Source organism: Mustela putorius, unplaced genomic scaffold (assembly GCF_011764305.1).
Source record: "Mustela putorius furo isolate JIRA1106 unplaced genomic scaffold, ASM1176430v1.1 tig00000083_pilon_pilon_pilon, whole genome shotgun sequence".
Lineage (NCBI taxonomy): Eukaryota > Metazoa > Chordata > Mammalia > Carnivora > Mustelidae > Mustela > Mustela putorius.
Window position 1 is genome coordinate 42,954,235 of NW_025421273.1, and position 6,158 is coordinate 42,960,392.

Genomic DNA, 6,158 nt, shown 5'->3' on the forward strand with positions numbered 1-6,158 from the left:
ATACAGGTTCAATCCCAGGACTCTGGGATCATGACCTGAGCTGAAGGCAGAGGCTTTAGCCCACTGAGCCACCCAGGCACCCCAAGAAATCATTCTTAAGGGCACCCATGACCTCCACATTTCCAAATCCAAGGGTCAATCCTCAGTGCTCATCAGCACCCTCCGCAGTATTTAACACAGTTAAAAAATCTTGAAAAGTTTTCTTACTTGGCTTCTGGGACACCATACTCCCTTCTTCCACTCTCACTCCCGTGTACCTCCCTCCTAACCTCGTGCTAAATCACTACATTGCTTCCCAGTCTCCTTGTGGGTCCTCCTTATCTCTCTGACTTGGCACAACCAAGGCTCAGTCTTGACCATCCTCTCTTCTGCAACTCCAAGCATTCTCATGCTTGTTCATGTCTTCAAAACTATTGATTTGCTGATAATTCCCCAGTTACTATCACCAGCCCAGACTTCTCCCCTGAAATCCAGGCTCTTACATCCAACCACCTGCTAAACATTTGTTGAACTTTTCTTGCTGAAAATCAAATGCTTGAGTCCTCACTACCTCAGACCCCAAACCTGTGCCTTTTGCATCCTTCCTGATCTCAATAAGTGATACTTCTATTCTTTTTTTTTATGATTTTATTTATTTATTTGACAGACAGAGATCACAAGTAGGCAGAGAGGCAGGCAGAGAGAGAGGAGGAAGCAGGCTCCCTGCCAAGTAGAGAGCCCAATGCGAGGCTCAATCCCAGGACCCTGGGATCACGACCTGAGCCAAAGGCAGAGGTTTTAACCCATGGAGCCACCCAGGTACCCCACTTCTATTCTTTTTCTTAAAAAGATTTATTTATTTATTTTGGGGGGGTGGAGAAAGCACAAGTGGGAAGGGCAGAGGAAGAAGGAGAGAGAATCTCAAGCAGACTCCACGATCAGCATGGAGCCCAAAGTGGAGCTTGGTCCCATGACCCTGAGATCACAACCTGAGCCTAAATGAAGAGTTGGACATTTGACTGACTGTGCACCCAGGTGCCCCATGATGCTTCTATTCTTGTGATCATTCCGGTTCAAAACCCTTGGACTAATGTATGACTTCTTTCTTTTCCTCAAACTCCACATCCAATCCTTGAGCAAATGTTATTGGGTGTTTCTTTGAAATATCTCTCTACAAGCAAAACAACTCTCATGCTCTCCACCACTCCCATGGTGGCCAAACCCATAGTCATCTATCCCATGGATAACCACAATGACCTCCTAACTGGTGTCGACTTCTGCCCTTCCTTCCACCCACCCACCCACTTTCATCCTCTCCCAGCCCAGTAAGAATCAGACATGAGAATCATGGCACACTCCTACTCAAAATCCATAAGGATTCTCATTCAAAGCATTGGCCAAGATCCCAACTGTGGTTTGCAAGGCACTGCCTAGTCTGCCTCCCCCCTTAGACTCCACTACCTCTGTGGGCTCATTCCTTCTAGTCTGGCCCACCCTCCCTCCGCTCCAGCCACAATGGCCACTTTCCCATTCTGTGAGTGCACCAGGTTGTTCCCGCATTGCTCTTTCTGTCCTCTCCGCCTGAAATTGTCCCCTCATATCACCTTTGCTCACTCCCTTACTTCTTTGAAGTCTATACTGAAATACCGCTTCATTGCCATGGCCTTCCCAGAACACCGTTGCTCCCACGCATCATTCTGTAGACCTATGGACGCTATATCCTGCTTTATGCCATCCCCTGATATGTTATCTAGTGAGGGTCTTTCCCTTTCAACCGAATGGAAGTTCCTTGAGAGCGGGACTTGGCTTTCCTCCTTATTGTATTCCCAGCCCCTAAAGCAGATCTAGGTACATAGTATACTCACAAAAGTTTTGTTTAATTGGGGGGCCTCACTGGCTCTGTCAGAAGAGCAGCTGACTCTTGATCTCAGCCTCATGAACATGGGGCCCAGGTTAGGTATAGAGATTACTTACATAAGGAAATAAATAAAATCTTTAAAAAATTTTTGTATTTAATGAATGGTTGTGATGGAGGCAGGCTGGGGCCAGGGACCCAGAGGGGGTCCCACAAGGCCAGCCAAGAGGGTCCTGGGCTATGTGCAGGGATGAAATCAAATGTGAGCCAGGAGGGAGTGAGAGCAGAGTATATTAAGGATAGGGAAAGAGTGCAGATATGGATAGAGCATCTGGGAGCCTCAGAACAGACAAGAAAAGAGAGTCTCTTTTTGGTTCGGGGTCTGGAGTTTTTACTGAGGATTGTGGTCTGGTGTATGTGTCCGCTCAGGCATCCAAGAACTGGTCGGAAAAAGGACAAGGTCCAGATGTCCTCCCTAAGTCACTTATCCCTCGGGGAGCTAGGGAGTCTTGTCATGGAGATGACTAGAGCCAGTGGTCTGGGATTCGATTTGTCTGGTCATTCTCACCCAGTCCTTTCTTAGACGTTATCTGTAGTGCTGAAGACTGAAGAAATCATTAACTCCCTGTCCCTTACCAGGAGAACATGCCTTATTTGTACCATGAGGCACGTGTATGGTGGGTGTGCAGGTCCCAGAAAGAACAGAAGTGGGAAAAGGAGCAGAAAGCCCATTTCAGTGGAGTCTCCAGCTTCCCCATCTCAGCTGATGCACACAGGAGGACAGACAACTTCAGATGTCTAGTAAAGGTGACCTGGCTATTCCAGCTCTAGCCTGAGACACCAGAAAGCATACAAAGATCTGACCACTGCAGCACTTTGTGCAATAGTGAAACCTGATGCACAGGGACAGTCGGGTACCTGGGTGTCAAATAAATAAATATTTATTATTTATTTTTATTATTATTTATTTATTTATTTATTATTTATTTATTTATTTGACATGCATCACATGTCCATCAATTGGGGAGTAGAAAAAATTGATGGACATTCGTGGATATTCATACAGTGGGCTCCTATGAGACATGGAAATCAGTGCACTAGATCTACATATATGAACATAAGTGATTCTCAAAAATATAAGGTTAAGTAAACAAATGTAGAGGATGTTATTTATACAATTTTAAAACACTGAAAATGAATTCCATTTAATATCTACGTGATGTGGGAAACAAAGGCAGAGGAAAAGTTACTAAATTTCCTTGCTGTTTACAGCCTGTTGACAAGTCCTTGAAACAGGCAGAGTAGCATGCTCTAGGGACTCAGCTGCCTCGATGTTAATACTTTGCCAAGACCAAATGGCAATTTTAGCCAGACCCTCCAGGATCCTGTAAGTCTACTTTAATATATAAAAATTCCTTTTGGAAACCTCCTTTATCTCTACCCCCCAAGATACATGTTGGCAATCATCCCCCAAGCACATGGCCCACTGATATACATCTGAAGGGTCTCATGACTCAGGCTTTATTAAACGGTAATAAATGACCTTTTCTCAACAAGAGCTAGCCCCTCAAGGTCCTGGAAACCATGCTTCCAAAATTCCTTAGAGGCTTACGCTATCCCGAATCCTTTCCCAACTTGAAAGTATAAAATGGGTCACTCCTTGTGACCCCAGTGCAGTCCTTTCTGCCCATGGGTCCTGTCCCCATGCTTTACTATTTTTTTTAAAAGGCTTTATTTATTTATTTGACAGAGAGAGAGAGAGAGAACACGTAGGCAGAGAGAGAAAGGGGGAAGCAGGCTCCCACTGAGCAGAGAGCCCAATGCAGGGCACCATCCCAGGACCCAAAGATCATGACCTGAGCAAAAGGCAGAAGCTTAACCCACTGAGCCACCCAGGTACCCGACTGTCCCTGTGCTTTAATAAAACCACCTTTTGCACTAAAGACATCTCCAGTATTCTTTCTTGGCCATTGGCTTTGAACCCTAACATCTCTCCTACATCATATGGATAAATGTATGCATGGTAAAGTATAAAAATATGGGTGGGCAGGATATACAGTAACCTTGGGACAGTGGTTACCTTCATGGAAGGCGGAAAATGCAATGGAAAGGATTTCCAACATATCTTTAACATTTTTTTCTTTTAAAAGAGGATTCTAAAATAAATATGACAAAAAGAAAATAAATATGACAATCTACCTATTGTCATAATAGTCTCTACTTTTTTTCTTACACAAATAAGTATTTGTCATATTATTCTCTGCTTTTATATGTGTTTTTTTTTAAGATTTTATTTATTTATTTGACAGACAGAGATCACAAGTAGGCAGAGAGAGAGAGAGAGAGAGAGTGGAGGAAGCAGTCTCCCTGCTGAGCAGAGAGCCCGATGCAGGGTTCTCCCAGAACCCTGATATATGTGGTTTTGTTTTTGTTTTTGTTTTAATTTTTTTTTAGGATCTTATTTATTTATTTGACAGAGAGAGATCGCAAGTGGACAAAGAGGCAGGCAGAGAGAGAGGAGGAAGCAGGCTCCCTGCTGAGCAGAGAGCCCGATGCCGGGGCTCGATCCCAGGAGTCTGGGATCATGACCTGAGCCGAAGGCAGGGGCTTTAACCCACTGAGCCACCCAGGTGCCCCTTGTTTTTTATATATATGTGTGTGTTTTAAAGACTCTGGAATTTTTTAAATGAATAAGCAATTTTTAGTTGCAAAAAATAAGTTTTTGTAATAAAACCTGGTGGGCTTGGAAGCAGCAGCAGCTGCCTAAAAAGGTATAATTTGCAGCCAGCAAGGAACTTCCCTCTTTGCTAGAGTTGCTTGCTTGACAGTCTTTTGTTGGAAAGGTGTGGTTTAGGGTCAAAGGAGAAAAGGAAACCCGCCCTTAAGAGGAAATGTGTGATTGCGCTCTTACCATTCAGCTCAGCCTGGAAGGCAGGTGGGGCAAAGGTACTTGATGTCAGTAGGCAGGCACAGAAGTCACCTGTACGGTGTTTGTGTCCCTGGTACGCCAAAACACACCTGTCATACCTTTTGAACAAAATTTGCTAACACTCAAAATTGCAGAACTTGGAAAGAATCAGTCTTTAAAATTGTATTTTCCCTAACTTATGATATATATATAGATATATAGATATAGATCATATATAGATATATAATAAAATATTTACACAATACATACTCTTGTAAACTTCCCCGGCCTCAACTTAAAATTTGGCTATGGCTTGCCTTCTTTGCATGTCAACAAATCGAATGGATAGTTAATAATTTTTAGTGGCCACAGCATATGCGACTGTTCGAAGCTGCTATAATTTACTTAACCAATCTTTTATTGTGGGACAGAGTATTATGTTCAGGTTTTTCCAGGCATAAACAACAATAAATATCCTCGCAAATACATACTGGCACATTTGACTCTGAAGACACATTTGCAAAATGTGGGATTCCTGGGCCAAAGCTTATGCTTTTCAATTTTGATCCCCATTTCCAAATTGGCCTTCTAGAAAGCTTTTTGTTTACTTGGTTGGTTTTAAATCAGATTGCACTCCCTCCGGCAGGGTAAGGGAAAGCTGCTTAACGCACAATCGAGGCATCATAAACTTTTGCTGAACTTGAGCGATCGCCTCCACGGGAAACTGCCTGCGGGGTTTTCCGGGCGCCTTTAAAGGCAGGAAACAGTCGCGGGGAACCCCCGAGACCCGCCCCAGGTGAGGGTAGCGCCCTTCGGCTCTCCCGGCGGGCACAGAGCTGAAAAGCCAAATTTCCCAGCAGGATCCCGGCCGGACCCAGGGGGGTGCCGGGCTGAGCGTGCCGCGCTCCCGCTCCGGGGCGGGCCGCACGCGGGGGCGGGGCTCCTCCTGGGCCGGCGGCGGGGCGGGGCAGCTCGGCCGGCCGCCCCGTGTCCCCCTCCCGGCCCGCCCTCCGGCCGCGTCCCCGCCGGCCCTGCCGACGTGGCGGGGCGGGACCCGGCGGGCGCTGCCGCGCGCACTCGGCCGCCTGAGCGGTAAGAGCCCCGGGCACCCTCTCCGCATCCCCTTTCCCCGGCGGGCGGGGGAGTGCGGGGACCGCCGCAGCGGGGTGGTGGGGAGACCCTGCCGCCGCTGCTCTTCCTGGCCCCCGACTCGTGCCCGCTGCGTTAGTGGGAAGCCATCGGCAGGGACTTGGCACCGGGCGCGGGACCCGGGAGGACCGGACTTTGGGGTGAAGGTCCGGGGAGGTGCGGGCGGCGCGGCCGAGGGCCCTGCGTGGGTGCGGGCGTGTGAGTGTGTGTGTGTGAGTGTGTGTCGCTCTGGGTCCACGCTCATGCACACACCCACACGCCCGCACT